This window comes from Panthera leo, chromosome A2 (genome assembly GCF_018350215.1).
Source record: "Panthera leo isolate Ple1 chromosome A2, P.leo_Ple1_pat1.1, whole genome shotgun sequence".
Lineage (NCBI taxonomy): Eukaryota > Metazoa > Chordata > Mammalia > Carnivora > Felidae > Panthera > Panthera leo.
The window spans coordinates 150,813,331-150,834,155 of NC_056680.1; the positions used below are offsets into that span (position 1 = coordinate 150,813,331).

At 40.3% G+C, this 20,825-nt stretch overlaps 1 long non-coding RNA gene across 2 annotated transcripts in view; it reads left to right on the forward strand.

Annotated features, from left to right (window-relative positions):
• The first annotated feature begins 75 nt into the window (after positions 1-75).
• LOC122212128 overlaps positions 76-20,825 on the forward strand; it is a 130,297-nt gene continuing 109,547 nt past the window's right edge. Inside the window, exons 1-2 of one of the 2 annotated variants that reach the window (XR_006199012.1) lie at positions 76-227; positions 12,157-12,269. This is a non-coding gene — a long non-coding RNA (uncharacterized LOC122212128). The other variant, XR_006199014.1, reaches the window with a different exon arrangement.

Sequence of the window (20,825 nt, forward strand, 5' to 3'; positions counted from 1 at the left end):
GGCCGTTTGCCTGCCGGACGGAGTACGGGTCCCGGGCGGGCTCCTGCGGAAGTTCACGCACCACTGGCAGAGGCGCCTTGGCTCTGGTTGCCGACGTCCTCTTCTCGAGTCTCTCCTGGAGCCGGACCCGTCCAGAGCCGACGCCGGATCCCCCGCGTGGCCTCCTCAGCGCCTGTGTGACCTCCTTGTTCCCGGGATGTGGCGACAACGCCTGACTGCTGTGGCCGGTGAGGTCGACAGTCCTTGGTGAAACATCAGAGAAAGGTTGCCGCTCTAGCCGCAACTGCATCTGGTTTCACGAAGTATTTGTTCACCTCGTCCTACTTTAAGGCTTCAGGACGCCAGGGGAGGAGATCACGGGGTTGTATGGTGACAGATGGCAGCTACATCTGGGGTGAGCGTAGCATAGTAGAAAGGTGTCAGATCACTGTGTTGTACACCCGAAACTAATGGAACACTGTGTGTCGACTCGACTCAAAGAAATATTTAAAAAAGATATCATTTTGGCAGTTCTCTCTAGTCTCCTTTTATGTAAATCGAAACTTTCTTCAATTAAATATGACTACCAACCCTGAAGGCATTTTTGACCGGCAAGGTTAGCTCCAAGGCTCTTAAAACTTTGATGGCTCATACTAGGATCTGCTGTTGCTGGTGTCTGTGCAGCCCAAAGGACTCTTGATCAGTGGAACTATCTACTTGACCTTAGTGACCATAAATGGGTTGTGCCTGACGTTGTGTGGGAGATTAATGAGTACATCTAATTGAGGGGAAATTAGAAAAGCCCGCTTAATTCAGAGGGCTTTGCAAAGTTGGCATCTGATTTTGACAAGGTGGTTGAAAGCCTCAGCTTGTGGAAGGTTCATTGGAAAAATGGCATTGAGCACAACAGCTCACAGTTCTGAAAGGGGCAGCATTACAGAAAGGGTCTCCTTGGTGAGCTCACTGTCTTACAAGAGCAAATTCAAGAGCACAAGGGGGAAGTGTGCAGAGCAGCTGGCCAGTGTCGCATGAGCTATGCCCAGCTGAAACGTAAGGTGTCAGAGAAAATTGACCAACTTCAAAAGAAACTTCTGCATATTCAAAGTACCAGGGGATGTTGGAATAGCTAAAAAGGACAACAAAGAAATAAGAAAATCAGTATTACAGAAAGATGACAAAGAAAGCCGTCGTAGAAAGCTTAGGAAACCTTTGATTGATGTGTATTCTGAAGTCCTTGATGTTCTGTCTGATTATGATGGCCATTATAATGCACAAGATCATCTGCCAAGGACTCCTGTGGTTGAACTGGGGAGGCTAAGGCAGGAGGGTCCCTCGGGCCCAGGAGCTCTGGGCTATAATGTGTTATGTCTATAAGATGTCTGCACTAAATTTGGCATCAGCGTGATGACCTCCGGGAACTGGGGGCCACCAGGTTGCCTCAGGAGGAGGGAATAGGCTCAGGGCAGAGAGGGAGCAGATTGTGGGGCACCTGGGTGGCTCAGCTGGTTAAGTGTCTGACTTCAGCTCAGATCATGATCTCACTGCTCATGAGTTCGAGCCCCCTATGTTGGGCTCTGTGCTGACAGCTCAGAACCTAGAGCCTGCTTCAGATTCTGTGTCTCCCTCTGTCTCGCTCTCTCTGCCTCTTCCTTGCTCACACTCTGTCCCTCTGTCTCTCTTTCTCGAAAATAAACATTGAAAAAAAAAAAAAAGAAAGAAAGGGAGCAGATCAAAACTCTCCTGCTGATCAGTAGTGGGATTGCAGCTATGAATCATCACTGTACTCCAGTTTAAATTAAAAAGTGGTATGAGGAAACTTTTTGGGGTGATGGATATGTCTCGATCGTGGTGATGGTCTCATGGGTGTTTACATATATCAAAACATTAAGTTGTAAACTTTATTACATCTCAGTTACACCTTAACAAAGCTGTTAATTTTTTTTTACTAGTATGCCTATTAAAAGACTTAGTTTTCAAATTAATAAACTAATTTTTGATGATATCAATTTCTATTCTCCCTATCAGATAGCCTTATTAAAAGATGTCTAAAGGGACCTTAATTTGAAATGATTCCGTTGTTTAGAAACTCCTAACCAATGAAAGAAAGCTTAATTTTTTTTTTTTCATTTCTATTCTAAGACTCCACTTAGGTGTAACACTTTACCAACGTCAAAAGTTCTTAAAAGAGGCCAGTGTAAATGAATAGCATCTTGATGTTGAACTTTCACTTTTATTTGAATTGACAACTATTGTGGCCATAATAAAAAAACAGGAAGAAAAGGCTTGAGTTTGGGGAGAACAAAAAGGGAGCTGATGTTTACAATTGGAGAAATCTATATCAGATTCAAACAAGCAGATTCTGTTTATGAATGGAAGGACAAAATGGCTAATGGCTTCTCACCCCCAAATTTCCAAATGTCCACAAAGTATCAGAATTAACTCCTGTTGTCTGCTACCTGATAGAAATCTCCAAATGGTCAGGCCATGGTATCGAAGGCCAGATTACTCTAGGTATCATTTGGAACAAATAACCAGCTGGGCACAAATCAGAATTATAACCAGAAACAAACTTAACCAAGAAATATACTTAGCACAGTAGAGGTGAAGTATTGAATTACCGCAGATGAGACTTAGCAAAGGAGCCAAGAGAAATCGAGCCCCTTGAAGTGCACAATTTAATTGGCTACAATTTTAGAATTGAGGTCAATAATGTTTCAGTGAAAACTCCAGAAATAAATTGTTAGAGGGCAACTCAGAGATACTGAGTTAGTTATATGCATGCTAATAATTTACTCATATGTAGGAAGAGGGACATTAGGCTGCTGTCTGCAAAAGCAGACACATAAGGAAAAGAAAGAGGGGAAAGAATCTGGGAAGAGTGAGTTTTGTTTTTATGCATTTGCAGCTAGCAGAAAGGCCAGTTGCAGCAGAAAGATCTTGAGCAGGCTGGTGAGGGTCGTCAAAGGAAGCCATTTCAGTTCTTCATGGATTCTTCAGGAACACTTGAGAGAGTTTAGCTGGGGGCACGCAGAAGATTAGTGGAGATACAGTTGGATTTGTCCCTTGAGTGGTTGCAAGATGAGAGCTAATTTTTTTTTCTACTAAGTTCTATTTACTCAGTAAAAAATATAGATAGAATTGTCATCTGCAGGTTGGGTTATGAGATGAATGTCATAGAGGAATGTAGGAAGAAACTTGATTAGAGAAAGGAAAGTATGAAATAATCATCTTACAAAATTGAAAAGCAGAATCACTACAAAAATACGGCAGGATTGAACAGAATTTCCCAATGAAGTATTTTTTTTATTCCAGTAGAATTTTGTTTTCTTTATTCTTAATTTTACTGTGAAATCTGTTTTCCCCAGATAAGTTAATTTCAGGTGTAATAAAAACCCCAACTGTATATACGTAATACAGATTTCACCTTTCACAGTGTTTTAGTTCATGTGGTAAGAATCTCCTCTTAGCATCATGCCCTTTGTCTCCTGCAACCTTCTCTGTATAGTCATTACTCTAATTCTTTTTTTTTAATTAATGTTTTTATTTTTTTTTTGAGAGAGAAACAGAGTGCGAGTAGGGCAGGGGCAGAGAGAGAGGGAAACACAGAGTGTGAGGCAGGCTCCAGGCTCTGAGTTGTCAGCACAGAGCCAGACGTGGGGCTCAAACTCGTGAACTGCAAGGTCATGACTTGAGCTGAAATCCTATGCTCAAGCAACTGACCCACCCAGGCACCCCTCTAATTCTCCTCTTTAAAGGAAACTGTGGCCATCATGGATTAACCCTTTCCCATAACCCTTTATACTGACTCTTTTAAATAAATCTTATTTGTCATGACTTTTTCTTTTTAAAGTAAAATTCTATTTCATAAGTGTTATAGATAATTGGCAACACTTCAAATAGGACTAAAATGTGTGCAACAAATGTAAGGTTCCTGCCCATCTTTGTGCTTCAGTTCTACCCACTGCTTTTAGTTTCTTATTATCCCTCCTCAAACAAGCTGGCAGCAAATACGTACTTGGTTGTGTGTGTGTGTGTGTGTGTGTGTATACAAATAGTCCTCTTTACATAACAAATTATAGCATACTCTATATAATGTTTGGCATCTTGCATTTTTAATTTAAAAATATATATAAGCCCTCATCATAACATGATGACTAGAACACAAATAAAGGCAAATAAAATTCAGTGTTGTCTGATAAGGGGGTTAATGAAATGACTGGGGTGACACTATCCAGATTGGTCTTTAGGGAGTAAGGGCCTAGTCCTTCCTGGCCTCAGTTGGGGTTTGCCGCAGCCCTGGTGGCAATTTTCTGTTTCCACTTAAATGTCAAAGGAAGATTCCAGACCCCGTGGCCGGCTAAACTGTTCACTAAATCTATTTGGCTCCTATTTTGTCTGCCTGGTCCAGAGGGCTTTGGCCAAGAAAACATAGGGGCCAAAGACACCTACTTTCCACACTGGGGTTGCCTGCCGTCCCTGCAGCAGGCACTACTCTCTTCTCATGTCTTCCTCCCCCAGATGAGCAATTCAGGCCACCCATTTTGTGCTGTCTGGAAGCCAATAGCTAACAGCCAATCAAATGATGTTTTCCTAGAGCTGTTTGTTATTGTTGTTGTTATTTCTAGTTTACCAAGCGTATTATTTCGTATCAGTAAATATAGATACACCTCATTCTTTCAATGGCCGTATAGTTCTCTATTATATAGACGAAGAATGGGCAGTCAGCCAGATAGATTTGTTTTACTTTCCAGACAACATCTCTGAGGCTGATCAATAATGTAGATGCTTTTTAATGGTGCCAACTTTTTCAGGGCAGGTCGAGGCTTTTAATATGCCATGTGTACTGTTGCTGGAAATTTATGGATGAGCTTCTCTGGTGTTTAATTTAGAGCATCTATAGTCTGCATTTTGTCAATATTCGCAATTATTTCCCTCTCTCTTCCTGTTCCTATCTAGACTGGTTTTTCTCTACTCCTGCTGTACAGCTGCCATGTTTAGACATCTCTCCACCACCCTCTTGAATTGGATTCATTCTTTCCTGCACCCCATTTCTCTTCATTTTCTGATTTGGCAAACGCAATCTCTAGGATCTTCCTAAGGAAAGATTCGTGGGAAGATAATCACATAAATACCTAAATGGCTAAAAATATATTTATTCCGTCCTCCTATTAGTTGGGTGAGGTGTAGGTTTCTAAATTGAAAGCACGGTTTTCACCAAAATGTTTAAAACACACACCTGATTTTTGTTGTCCGGGATGGTCAGTTGACCTGTTTATTGTCTATGTTTATACTTTTCCGTTATCTTTCTAATTCCATTTTTATTTTTACCAAAGCACTACCGGTGTATAATAAAGTGTGTAATTTTATAAGTCTCATATTGAAAACAGAGCATTCCCCTATTCCGTTCCTCCCCCACCCACCCAATTCCTATTCTCCACAGTCAGCTACTTTCAGTTCTTTTAGTTGTTGCTTCTGGTATTTATAGAAACTTCCCGACACTGGGTGGTCTCAGGCTTCTTTTGTGTCCATAAGGAGCAGGGAAAGCAGTTGAGTTAGAACGGCAGTAGTCACTAGAAGCCCATCAGGCATTGTCAAGGGAATGAACTTCAGTGACTCCTAATTAAAGAACCAGCTTCTACGTAGATATTAGTTGGTAGGGAAATAGAAGAGGCAAAGCAACACAAATATGCCTACACTGGTTTATTTAAACACACAAGGAACTGAGCTAAAGAAACAACAGACTGGAGCATGCTAGAAATAATCCAATTTGCATGCTTACAGCTCCATCTTTATTAAAAACAACAGTAGCAATAACAAAAGGCTCCCCATTTCCCCATTAGTCCTTGTATCGATTCCTCTTTAATTTTCACTACTACCTGATGGTCTCGGGCCCTGCCTCCTTTCATGACTAAATTAGGTTCATTAATTCTCCTTGTATCACCATATCATTACTTCATTGGATTTTTTTTTTTTTTTGGTGTGTGCTAACTGGTTTTCTTCTAAGCCTGTGCAAGCCAAACTATACCTCTATAATCCAAATTATGCACAGAACTGAATATGTATCTTTCGTGATGTCCTGTAGACACTGGTTGATTTTAAATTGTGGTATTTTTTTTCACTGCTTTTGCTTTTTGTGTTTGTGTGCAAATATCTCCCTCCTCATTTGTTTTATGGTCAATTTTACCAATTTACCATTTTATCATCCAACATTTATAACTAATATTTCCTAGTTTTCAGGTTTACATATTATCTCTCTCTCTCTTTTTAGATGTTTATTTATTTTTGAGAGAGTGCACACACACAAGCGGGGGAGGGGCAGAGAGCGAGGGAGACAGAGAATCCCAAGCAGGCTCTGTGCTGACAGTGCAGAACCTGATGTGAGGCGTGAACTCACAAACAGTGAGATCATGACCTGTGCCAAAATCAGGAGTTGGATGTTCAACCGACTGAGCCACCCAGGTGCCCCGATATTATTTCTTAATGTCCTAATGTGAAAAATGAGAATGTAGAAGCTCGCTCCCTGTATTCAGAATATAGTTACCAGCCCCTTTGGTTACACCAGTATTTGCTGTTTATGTCTGAATAACACATCAATTTCAGCTATCTCTGGTCAGCTATGACAGTTCTCAGTTGTACATCTTTTTATTCTTCCTTTACACCTCCCAAAAGGTCATAGGGCTCATGCAGAGCAGCAGAACCATAACAAGTGACATGGAGTAGGCCTTTGGTATAGAGATCAGGTCTCACAATTCCAGGAGCTGGTGAAGGTGCCTATGGAAGGCTGCTGCCTGTGTGTCTCCCAGTATCGCCCAACTGCTGCAGGCCAGAAGGGCTAACAGTTGGGAAGAAACACCGAAGAAGAAGCAGAAGACACCAAGGACAAACTTGAACCCAGGAGGGAAAACTGTCACCTGACTCTGATCTCCTCTGGCCACAATGACCCATCCGCTGGAGAAAAACTGGTACCTTTTGTCATACTGCAGATGTCTCTGGTCCAGGACTTAGAGAGTTTGAAGAAAGAGATCTGGCAGAAGCTGGAAGCTATGTGGCTCAGCAACCAAGATTAGCCAGCAGGTCACTGACAACATTTGTGAGCTGCACTTGGTACCTGATACTGATCAAGGCCAACCTAGGACAATAGAGGAAAGGGAATTCTGGGAAGTATAATCTCGACTTAAATTTATTGACAAGAAAAACCCCTACAGACATTCAGAGAGACCAAAAAAAAAAAAAAAAAAAACAATTGGATCCATGAAAGAAAACATAATATTAAAAAATCAAACAGTTGATTTAAAAAATAACTTCAGAAAAATAAAAATATTATAGTAGATTTTTGTAATTCAGTATATCATAAATTTTAGATGTGACACTTTTCAAAAGATTGGGACAATAAACAAAGAGAAGAAAAACTGGAGAGGGGGGAAAAAAGAATAACCCTTTAGTCTACAGGTAGGAGAAACCATTGACTCCACTGACATCCAGGACCTTACTTTCTTTTTTTTTTTTAATTTTTTTTTAAATTAAAATTTTTTTTAAGTTTATTCATTTTTCAGAGACAGAGAGACAGAGCATCAGCGGGGAGGGGCAGAGAGAGAGGGAGACACAGAATCCGAAACCGGCTCCAGGCTCTGAGCTGTCAGTACAGAACCCGACGTGGGGCTTGAACTCCCAAACCACAAGATCGTGACCTGAGCCAAAGTCGGACGCTCCACTGACTGGGCCACCCAGGCACCCCAAGACCTTACTTTCTCTGCAGAGAAGTCTGAGAAATCATGGAAATAAAACAAATATGTTCCCAATTGGTCTGACACCATAAAAGTCTGGAGAGCTCTACCTTTTGTCAGCTTCTCTCTTGGAAGATGGGCTCATTTAACGTGGATACTCACCCTTGCAAAGGCAGACACAGTGATAACGAGGCAGCTTAAATACAAGTGTTTCCAGCTACAGAATACTGGCTTACAACAATTAAACGCAGAACTTGGGGAAACCATAGACAAGTCTCCAGCTGAGAGCTCTGCAGGGTCCTTCGTGTCAGCCAGTGAGGACACCGTGTGCTCAACCTTCGCTCTTGACTAAGTTCCCCCTTATCCACGGTTTAGCTTTCCATAGTTTCGGTTACTTGCCATCAACCACAGTCCAGGGGCAGATGATCCTCCTCCTGAAGAGTCTTCGGAAGGCTGTTAGTAGACTAACAATAGGTCACCGTGCCCACGTCATTCACCTGACATCAGCTCATCACGCAGGCATTTCATCATCATGCAGCAAGGGGAAGGGTGAGGGTAATACAATAAGATATTCTGAGAGAGAGGGAGACCAATTCACATAACCTTTATTACAGTATATTGTTATAATTGTTCTATTTTATTACTAGATATTGTTGTTAATCTCTTACGGTGCCTAACTTGTAAATTAAACTGTATCATAGGTATGTATGTATATATAGGAAAAAAGCATAGTGTAAACAGGGTTCATTACTATCAGTAGTTTTGAGCATCCACGGAGGCCCTGGAATGTATTTCCTGCAGTTAAGAGGGGACTGCTGTATTACAGACATAAGAACCCACTGCTCTACAGCGTGTCTTAGGATGTCTGTTACCACTGAATTCCTTGTACTTCACAGCAAACACCTAGTTGTAATTCCAGTGTTCTTCTAGTGTATTCTCATCAGATGGTATTTTTTCAGGCTGACTCTTCAGTTTGTCCCCTCCTGAAGGCTGCTTGGAGCCCCATCACCCAGTGAACCGGCCCTGTTCACTGGGCGTCAGAGAACAGGAATGGTGCGTCTGCCTCAGGAAGTGACCCCTTGACTCATTACTAGAATTTTACGTGGACTCTTTATACTGAGAGTTATAGGTCAGAATTTAGGATTTGTAACTCTTAAGTTCCCTGCCTGAATTCTCACAGAATGCCATCTTACGGAATGGCTACTAAATGTTGGCTCCTTTGTCAATGGGGAAGATAACCTGGGTTTGAGGGGAATTGAGGCAAATAAGGACATTTAGTTAGTTTACCCAGTTTATCCACTTTGAAGATTCTGAAATCATCTTTCCCAATTTTGCTGTAAAATTTTTCCACATTTTATGGAATGACAGAAGTAGTGGTTGGTTCAATGACCTAATTTGGCCAAATAAAAATTCATTGGCCAAAAGAGAAAAATAAATTAGCTACCATATATCATTTTTTCAAATATCGAGTCAAAGTCCTGATGACGGTGTGCCCCCCTCACTATGACGGGAAGAGCCATCTCTTCCCATATATTACATTTCAAAGCTGACTGTATTTTCCCCCCAAAACTACACAACTTCGTCTTAAATATAAATTAAAGTCTGAAACGTAATTGATTAAAAGGGTATATATAAAACAACCAAGATTTGGACAAGACTTCATTCTTCAGCTGAAAAAAATCTGTAAAAGTTTCTATACTGATTAACAAGTTATACTACTCTGTCTCCCTAGTTACACGTCTGAGAGGCAGCGAGAGCCACACACAAGTCCAGCCTTTAGGGTCTGGCTCCGCCTCTTCCTCAGCCTTATTTCCTGTCACTCTTTACCATCTTTGTGAAGCCACAATGGCATGGGACTCCTTTCATGTTCCTGAACGTACCGAGATGAGGCCTCCCTTAGGGCCTTCACAGTGCCATTCAGTTCTCTTGAACTACATTTTTTCCCCCAAATTGTATACTAACTTTGTAGCAGTTTTCCTGTTCCGTAATAGGCGTATCATAATTGCTCCATAAATGAACAAATGAATTTGTGGTATACGTCAACATACAAGCTAGACGACAGATCAGAGGAAGAGTAACGATGGGGTTTCATTGGGGTAAAACAGGAAGAGATCAACTATAGGATTATTCCTCACGTAAATAAGGATACAAGGTATTATTTACTCTTGACTGGAATAGCTGTTGCTATATATAGATAATTTGAAGATACCCAGCAGATGGACTGTTTCCTCCCCATTTACATATTCTGCCCAGAACCCTTTTAGCTTGTTGGAATTTCTTTTAAGAATTCCAGTTTTCCAGCAATGATTTTCCAAGCCCACAGTTTTTGCTGACATACATTATAAATACGTTTAATGCCAAGCTCTCATACTGAGCTAGATGACAATTTTGCATGTCTAACTCTGAGTCAGATGGAGGCATTTCACACGCCTGTGTGGCAGCAGTGGGCGTCCAAGCTGTTGAGCTCACTGGTCCTTTAGCATTTATCTTCTTGTGGAAATTTTAAAAAGCATAAAAATGCTGAAAAAGCTAACCTTTAGGTCTGGCATGGTGATTTCTAACCCCAGATCTGACAATCATTTGTGGGAAAGATTACGGTATGAATTGCTAGGGGCTTTAAAAAGATTGGAAACTTGATGAGTCCCTAAACCTTTCTTCTGGTTTCACGTTGAGAACGAGCAGAGGGCACTTTTCTAGGAGAAATTTCACAGCACCCCCAAAGTGCCAGCACTTTAATTAGAACAATATTTCAAGTGTCAGTGGATATGGCTACTAAATAAAGCAGACGGATAAGCTGGTGGAGGTGAGAAAGTCCTTGAAGGCATTTTAAGCTCTATGGAGAATAAAGAAATGTGTAATACACATCATAGAAAAGGAGGACAATTAAATATCGTTTATATTCCTTGGTCTCAATATAATCCAATGTCATTTTATTTTCCTCACTAATGGACTTCTGTTTTGTTTTCAGTGATTGTGTTGACAGTGCGTTACATTTTTTTTTACAGGCGGTGAATTGTTTAGCTTATTTCTTTTTTTTTTACATTACCACTTTCTCCATTGTGTCTTATGCGGACTCTAGATCTAGATCTGTAGACACGGAAGAGACATGCTGTTGGCTGTATGTAGAACGTCCTTTCCTCTTTCCTTAGCCTACTGCTTCTTCACTAAGACTAAATAGTGCATGTTCTTTGGAACTCAGCCTGAGTCTCCTCCAAAGAGTCTTGTTATGATACTGGAATTGCCCTCCCTCTGAACGCCATAACCACCAAGTTTCTTCGTGTCCTACCACTTGATGAACTATGCTTCTTGGTTTATTTCTGAGTTTCTACCAGGAAGCTGTAAGCCCCAATATTGTCATAGCTAAAAGATTGGACTCCAGAGCCAAAATATATCTATATTGTTTTCTTTGTAGATAAGTAGCTCTGTGACCTTGGAAAAGTTACTTAACCTCTCTGTGCTTTAATTTTTCATCTGTAAAATGGAAATGATAACTGACCGTTTCACAGGACTGCCATGATAACAGAATGAAGTAATGCACATGAAGAACTTAACACGGTGCTTGGCTAAACAGATGGCCCAAAATGTTTTTAGTGTTTTACTATTATCATTATTTTCCTTGATGACAGGAACAGTGTTTTATACCTAGCGCCTGGTTCATAGTAAAGGCCTGAAAATGTTGAATAAATAAGTAACATTTCTTTTTTCTCTTCCTATTCCATAAACAAGAAAAAGTCATTTGAAATTAAAAAAAAAACCAAAAGACTAAAAACAAACAAAAGACCCTTCCCCTATACTCCTAGGAAATTTGGGAATAAAATAGATAATATATACATAGAAGACATTCACATTAAGTAGATGTCCCTTGCATTAATATCAATGCAATAAAGACCATTCTCATCAAAATTCATAAAAAGGCTCCCTGGCAGGGAGGTCTGTTTTTAGGTCATTATAGTGAATATCTGTATTTGGTTTGAATTATATGCTTTCTGAAATATTTTATATACTTACATTCAGATACACAGCATTTCAAAGTAGTCAATATTTTAGATTTTCCATTTTCTGCTTTTGTTGCATGAATAAATTCTCTCTCCTCCCAATGAGAACCTGCCTGTCCATGACCGGCAAGATATCCAGAAGTTCTGAGTCATTACCTGAGAGGGTGTTTGTAAATCAGCGATTGTTCTCCTAGTTTGGATACTACTGTGGAAGAGTCATACCTATTTGGGAGGAATATTGTTTACCAGCAAAAAAGAAACAAAAGGAAAATAAGATTTCCTGTAGTTTTCCTTGTTGCCAGTGTGTTAAATTTCCTGTTGCTTATTTCATTAAGTCTCAAGTTTACCACCTGGTTTTCAAAACCATAATGTTAGTGAAAATTATTTAACCTTACATTCATGTACTGCTTTGCAGTTTATAGTGTTTAACAGCAATCCATTTTCTCTTGGCATTTCAGTCTGGATGGAGACAAACCATCATAGACCCCTGAGCCTTCTGTGATATCATTGGTCCTGCCAGAATTGCTTTGGAGGTATTACGAGGTGGCATAATCGAACTACAAAAATATTGGTAAGTTGTTGAGGAGGGTAGGTTGGTCACTCTAGCAAAGAGTGTTCTATTTTGGAAGACCCACAGAGGAAAATTCTTACTACTATAATCTAGGAAATAACTGCTTCTCTAAAGCCAGTTTTTCATATAGACCTTGTGTGCTATGACATTGATCAGAGCCCTTCTACGTGTTAGCTGGTAAAATGACAAAATCCAGTTTTATTGAAAACTAGTAGCAAGGACAGGGCTTACAGCAGCCTCATTCTTGGTTATCTTACACATCTCCATACTTTCTTTTTCTCATCTATTTCAAATTTTTGGTATCTTGCCACATTTTATGTGTGACTATAAACTACTTTAAATCCTTTTTAAATAAGGTAGGATATACATTATTAAAGTGTTTTCACATATAATATTCTGTTGGATTCTCATATCAGCCCTGTGAAATAGGCATATTACAAACCCAATTTTAACTATCCATCCGTATTTCTCACTATTTTTCTTCCAAACAGACATTTTCAGCAAAGTTTGAGCCTGAGAGAACAGCCCTGGATCCTGCTTTGTATAATAGATCCCAAATGTAGGCTTATGCAAGCAGGCAGCCCAGAATCTATGCCAGGAGTATGTCTCTCCAGCACTGATTAATTCCTGTGTCTAAAAGCCATGTGTTCATTGTGGATGATAAGCTTGTTGCACAAACACAAGCTAACCACACTGAAGAAGTTTGGCATTAGTTCTGCACAAACCCCAGTGAGGATATTTGCCAAAAGGAAGGAGAAAATTCCTGCCAGTTTAGACATGAATGAAATGTTTTGAGGCATCTGTAGACTTTTACATACTAAAGAGAGAAAACATACATTTATAACACTGATTGTAATTTATTCAACCAAACTTGTGCTGAGGAATCCCAGATTCTAGGCTTGGGAGGTGGTCTAGCCCTGTCCTTACAAGCAGATGCACACACATACAAGTACATACAAAATCACTAAAAGGTCAAAACATGCTGGTGTGCTAAATCTGGTCTAAATAATCACATACAAAGACAATGACATTATTTTGCAGGGTACCAAAATGTGATTTTTGTGGATGTAATAAAAGCCTGAAAGTTTCCAGATCAACTTTTTTTTCCAAGGAAGGAAGGAAGGAAAGGAGGGAGGGAGGGTGGGAAGGAAAGAAGGAAGGAAGGGGGGAAGGGAGGGAAGGAAGGGTGGAAGAAAGAAAGGAAGGGAGGAAGGGAAGGAAAGAAGGAAGGAAGGGGGGAAGGGAGGAAGGAAGGGTGGAAGGAAGGAAGGAAGGAAGGGAGGAAGGGAAGGAAGGAAGGAAGGGCGGAAGGGAGGGAGGGAGGGAAAAGAAAAATCTGTGAAGGAACCCAAACTACATCGTGAACAACGAATGCCATCATAGATTGGATCACCTGGAGAATCACTCTGTGTTCTGGTTTTACTTTTTGTTTTAACTGAGGACAAATTCTACCCTTTTATCTCTCAAAAAGATTTATTTTCATATTTCTGGAAATGAAAGATGAAGTGAAGCCATGTGTGTGTGTGGCCCCTTTAGAAACGTAGAGTTTCAAGCTTTAGAAATACCCCTTGAGATTACTGGGTCTTCTCACCTGGGGCAGAAAATCTCCCTGCTGTGTGTCTAACATGTGGGCATTGGGCTGCTGCTAGAAAACCCCAGCCATGGGAGACTCAGCACAGCCCTAGGACCACCACTGCCATGAGGGAGGAGGTTTGTCCACCCTACACTCCTGTTGACAGCCTTTTTTTTTTTTTTTTTTTTACATACATGTATGGAATTTTTTTTAGCCCCATCACTTTTGATTGTTCTTGTTCTTTGGAGCATCAAAGGACAAACCTATCCCTTCTGCTGTGTGACCGTCCTCCGAATAAATGGAAGAGCTTTAAAGACTGCCCTGTTACGATCCTAAGATAAACCGATGTGTTTTTCTTCGTCTCTTCCACACGTAGTATGATATCCAGAACTTTAGTCAGTCTGGTCACTCTCCTCCGAGAAGAACCAACTTGTTCATGTTTTCCCTAAGACGTCATTCTCAGGTGGGGTTGGATTGGTTCAGGCTTCGGTGGTACCATGACCTCCTTACATTATACAGTATTTCCACAGATGTGGCCTAGGACTGCATTACCTTTTAGTAGCTTTACCAACATGATCAGCTTTTGTGAGAATTAGAGTCACATAAACCCTAAAATGTCTACATTTTTCCATATAAACATGTTTAGCCAATTATAGTAATGGGGGGAATCACATGCTAAATCTAATAAAAGTTTTCAGAACTGCATGTCAGCCAACAGCCGCCCCCGCCCCCCAAAAAAAAAGGTTGGGTTTGAGCAAGAATTAAATTATCTGGCCTTTGTAGATGTGTCTTGTTTTGAGTCATCTTTGTGTGTCCTAAATATTTCTAGGTACCTGAGGAATCTCTAATTGGTATCTTATTCAGACATGGTAGCAATAGCTACCCCTAATGATAATATGCACGTAACCAGGATATTGAGCAGGGATAACAATATGAAGACTTTTTCTTTCTATTTTTCCTCATTATTGTTTTAAACTCACTCACTCTAACAGACTTCCCTCTTTCCTGTCCTTGTCAATTCCATTGTCAACTTTCTTGGCTTTCCTGTCAGTTTCAATTAATAAACATTCTGTTTAAAACACCTTTCCACTCCCACCTAAATGTCATCTCTTTCCCTCCTACTACTGCCAAGGAGGCCTAAGCCTGAGGGACCTGGAATGGGCAGGATGCTTTTTCTCTCCTCAGTTCCTCAGAGGGAAGGGATAGGAAAGGCAGGGTTGATTTGGGACACTGGTTATTCTCCTGTATCAGTGCCTAACTTCTCTGGGGTTGAGGGCTGTTATAGGGCATGATGGAGGAGGGGTGATGCCATTTACATGATTTTCCATGGTTGTCATTCCTTTGCCTAATACTGACTGCCACATGATGGTCCTTGGAGGCCAGCGGCTACATATTGTATCAGGCGTGGAGCACTGCACAATTCCCTCACGTCAGGTGGGAGATCTCTTCGCGGCTGGATCCATTTCACCATCCTCATAGATCCCACAACTGGCCAAGATTTCACACCATCTTAACTCTTAGCATGCCTTCAACCTGGCAGCAGTTTTCTTAGTTGTGTTTTCTGTATGGCAGCTCACGTACCACTTGAACTACGCGAACATCACATATCCCTCGTGTGCCAAAGAGTAAGCGAGCAGGCCATTCACTGCTGCTCCTCCTCTCTACACAGCAACCTTCCTCCAATTGGAGAGAGTCTAAGTCCTGTTTCTGAGGCACTTCAGCAAGTATGTTGCCTGATACAGGTCTACCTGGAGAATGAGAAGCCAGTAGCATCTGCTCATAGTCGTCTCCAATCTTGAGCGAAATTTTTGAAATCTCTTTTCCTTCGATTTGGGAAGGAGACAGCACCCCCCTGCCCCCCCACCACCACCATTTACCACGGGGAAGAGAGAAAACTGTGTCTGAGCAGAAGTACTGCATTTGTCATAAGGGCCATGAACTTACGGCTCTCTTGTTTGCTTCTCTCCCATTGTCTACGTGTATAAGGAAGGAAGTTGATTGGAGTAATGGAGGTTATTCTGATTTTCTCTGTGTGTGTTGCGGGGGCGGTGGGGGGGGTGGTGTCTCTCCTAATCATGTAAGTTTCTCTTCAGGTTGTAAGGTACATAACTTTTGATCATCATCTGTTAGCTCTTGTTAATTCCAAGAAAATAGAAACTAACCAAATCTGCCTGGTCCCTGTCGCAATTTGGATTTATCATAAGAATCTCTCATTACATTTCTTAAAGAAATACACATTTACAGTGATTATATGGTTTTAAGTGGATCCCAGGAGTATATGAGGATTCTTGCTTGCATCTCAACCTCATTGGTTCTGAGAAGTCTAAGGAACTGTGCTGTGGTAAGCCATTTCTGCTCTGTATCTCGTGCTTCCTGGTAGATACAGGGCAGCTTTATTCCCTTCAGTCTCCTTTGGTGTATCCAGAGAATCCAGGCAAAGACTTTTTGTTTTAAAGTCCCATCTTTCAAAGAGTCCTACTAGTGTTCTGACAAGTTGCACGTGGTGTTCTTTCACAACCCTTTATTTCTTCCTTATCTCATGTCGGTCTCCATTTTCATATCCAACCTTGAATATTTTTGTTGTTTCTCTCTTGCACTGTCTTTCCCTTTTTCTTCCTCTTCTCCTTATCTCTCCTCCTTATTCCAATCGTCTGCATCTGGGTAGTGATAGTGATTTAGCAAGAGACCTGTCTGCACGTGAAGGAGCCTGGGGATCAGTTGTTCCTCCTCCTAGCACTTGTCCATCAGGCAAGCGTAGTGATAAAGCACAGAAGCATCTAGGACAGTGTGTGGTTGAGCACATCAGTTGTCTGTGCTTGTGGACTTGGGACACATGCTCAAAATTATAGACCTGTTTAGTCTGTCTAGCCCAACACTCTTCATGTTGATTATATCTTGCTTAATTTTTAAGAGCATATATGAGCATAAAGTACCTTCTTTAATAAAAAATGTTGATTCATTTGTATTTTTGAATAATCAGAGCGTAGCGTCCTATACAGCTAATTCCTCATTCCATTATTGTTTATTTTCATTCAGTATTTGATAGGCTCAGTCCCACCTTTTCACTGCCTCGTTTCCCACAGACAGGAATAAGAGAGGAAGGCCTATCTGTGAACATATTCCTGGGCTGTGCTATGTGAATAACAACTTGACAATGTGCAGAATTCTGGTTCACCCTGCAAGTTCTGGGCTCTTCCTCATTTTCTTCTGACAGCTAGTACTGCGGAGGGAAGGCCTCATCTTCACACTCTCTGGTACCGCTGCTCTGGCAAGAGGGCCCTTCTCTGTTTAAACCGTAACAAATCTGATGAACAGTAACTAGAGAAGATGCAAAAATATTGACTACTGGGAATAAGAAAGGAGACATAGCCACAGATAGAGAAGAAGTTATAGGGTTACTTGCACATCAAAATACCACATGCAACTCTGTTCCAACCCATATGAAAAATCTAAAGGAAATGCTTTCCTAAGCAATTCTCATTTAGCAAAACTGACCCAGGTGGAAATTGGTAGCTTAAATAGCTCAATTTCATATAAGAGATTGGAAAGGAGATTATGATTAGAATATATATGCCAAGATAGACTCCCTGCCAGAACTATCTCCTCCTCGTAGAAAGTGAAATTGTTTACACAGAATCATCCTGCAATGAAACTCAATGCTTATGTACAGTGAGACTCTTGGGAATGGCACATTTAGGGCTTCAGAAACCTGATAGCCCTCTGTGTGCATTAGCCACAGAGATGTTTGAATAGAGAACAGTTGCAATAACCAAAGTTAAGAGGCTTTTCATCCGTTAGGTTAAGTAAAAAAGCAAGAAATAAGAAAATTGTTTCCCTTTATGGAATTTTCAAGGGAAAACGAGAAAACTAGGAGTGTTTACAGTTTGGAATTAGTGAGAAATTGTTACTTGGTATTGTTTTCTCTAAGAGGTCTTTATATGTTTTTCTTTCTTTAAGCTAAGTAATGTGAAGTCCAATTATTTTAATAAATATTGAAGAATATTAATTATTAATCTTGATCAATTTGATATATTTAATTATGATCAATATAATGTAATTATAATTAAATATTGATATTAATTAAGGTGAGTTTGCAAATTCCCAAAAGTAGTGATTTCCTTTGGACCTAATACAGCACTTTGCTGGGGCCCCTGGGTGGCTCAGTTGGTTAAATGCACAACTCTTGATTTCGGCTCAGGTCACGATCTCACAGTTTATGAGTTGGAGCCCTGCGTCAGGCTCCATTGACAGTGCGGAGCCTGCATGGCATTCTATGTCTCCCTCTCTCTCTGCCTCTCCTGGTTTCTCTCTCAAAAATAAACATGTAAACATTATTAAAAAATACAGCACTTTGCTTTAAAGGATTGCACAGAAGGGTATCAATACAGAGTGCACGGATTTGTTGAGCTAGAATTTCCATGTTAAGCTAAGTGAAAGTGGTACAGAAGGCCAGGACATCCCTTGTCTTTTATTAGGGCAATAGTCTTATCTCACTTGCTACCTTTGCAGACCAGCTTGTAAACCAATCACGAAATGCTTGACATTATCACAGCTTGGCCACCTCATCACCTCTGCATAGAAGCATCTTAGTCTAACGCCACTTAGGACTCAGTACCAGTCCAGACCAGAGCCGGGGTCTGGTTTGACCAGTGTGAATTCAATGCACCCACCCACCCAATCTATGAGGGCTTTTGCAGCTTTACCCACGATAGACCCCTCTGTTTTCTTATAAATCTGTCTGCAGTATTTCATCATTTAATTAATTAATTAATTAGTTAATTAATTTGTTTATTTAGTGTATAACTATAATTATTACATTATCAATACATAAAATGTACACACACACACACATTTTTTTTAAGTTTATTTATTTTGAGAGCAAGAGAAAGAGCACAAAGAGGAAAGGGCAGAGAGAGAGCTCTTTCATTCTATCAGGAGGTGGCTGGCATTGTCGATTCCTGTGTTGAACCAGGATGCCCATTGCCAACCTATGATTCCATTTTCTTACATTTGCTAAATCGTAACTGATTTAGCACTCACCCATCTGCTTTCAACTTCCAAAAGTTTGTTGCCTTTGCCTCTTTCCCAGCTGTTTTTGGTCTTTTAGATTCCCGATGGCTTTTTAAAATCCCTTCACTCTCTCAAAAAAAAAAAAAAAAAGTCCCTTCACTCTCAAAAAAAAAAAAAATTAAAATTAAATAAAATAAAATAAAGTAAAATAAAAAGATGGGATGAGATAAAATAAAATATAAAATAAAATCCCTTCACTCTCATCTTAGTGGAATTTGGGAGGTAGGCCAGAGTATGTATGTGCATATAACCCATCATTTGTAACCAAGATTCCCAAGAATATATATTGATAAGCATTGAGGAAATGTTGCTATGAAAAATAATGTATCTTTTATTTTCAAAAGTTGTATATAATACTGCTAGTTTTATGCATAGAGAGAATATGGAAAGGACTGGATTAAAAATTGGTAGAGTAGGATTTCAAGTGAATTTTTATTTTATTCCTTTTGCTTATCTCAATTGCCAATTGTTATAGGGACAAATATTAATTTTTAAAAATGAAAAAAGGCGTATAAAAACTACATCATAACAAAGATCAAATAACTCATATATTTTGATTGGTTTCTTAGTGGATGACCAGAATGCCAGAATTAAAAGTTACTAAGAATATGAGACAGAGTTCATATCATTTCAAGTGATATACCCCATTTTAATTATAAGTTTGCTGTTCCTGAATGACAAGTCCCTTCCTCATTAGGAAATGTGTGGTGTGACTGCAGTAGAGAACAAAACTCCCTAACTCCATTCTAAGAATGATTGCCATTCCCCATCATGTAAAAAATGCAAAGTCTAGCCCAACCAGGAAAGGTAACTTACCTTCTGTTCCTTAATGGACACTGAGCTTTTTGTCTTAGGCAAACTATAGCTTCCAAACCGTGGCTGCCAGGTAGATGAGACAAAAGCTGTGTCGGCTTAAGTCCATCAGGCATAGCTGAATCTGATTTTGAATAGATCTCCATCCGTAACGAATTCAGCAACACACTTGGAAGGAGAAGGGAAATCATGAGACGTTTATTTAAAAATTTCAAAGGGCTCGATGGCCCCCAGTTCTGCTCTCTGATTGTCTGCCAACAAGAGCCCAGTGCCAGGGGACACGGAAATCATGTTCATTTGCCCTCTCTCCTGATCAGAGACTGGCAGATAGGACATGCAGTTTCAAGGATTTGCTACTGTATTTCATTATTTCAAGTCTGCATCAAAGTCTAATAATGATATGATACTTGGAGAATTGTAAATTTCCAAGAGGAAACGGGGCTAGGGAATCAGGCTTTCAGATAGCTGGGAACACAGATTGTATAGACCCACGTCTACATGGGTGCAAGAACTACCTTGCTTCCTACTTCATTGCCCTTCCAAGTTAAGTCCAGATGTCCCTCTGGATCTCCACTTTCAGATGATCTGACCTTGAATCAGGGAGTAAAACCCTAACTCACAGACTTTTCAGCTTAGCATCAATTTCCATTTTTCCTATTGATGGCCTGTACTTTCTGCTGAAGCCTTTTAACTAGCACCTGACTGCTTCCTGCCCCAGATTTTCTGCAAGTTTGCTAATCTTTTAGTTTCCATTCTCCTACTGTGGTGCCCATTCTAGGCCACAATTATCCTATACTATGGAAGTCTTACTGACTTAAATTAATTTCATCTATCTGTTCCTCTTAGCTGCCTTCTCTGAACATAATCCTAGAGTTGTGCTGTTTACTGAACCATGGCTAAAAGTGACACTCTCTGCCAGTGACTAACTAAGCAAGTCCCAGTTATCTTTGGACATTCCATGTAAAATCCTTATATATAAACTCAAGAGGGAGAAAACAAGCAAGCATCTCTTTCCTTAGAGCAAATAATCTGGAGCAATTCTTGTACTTGGATTTCCTTTGATTATAGGTCTTTGAATCACCCAGGTCCTAGACGATAGT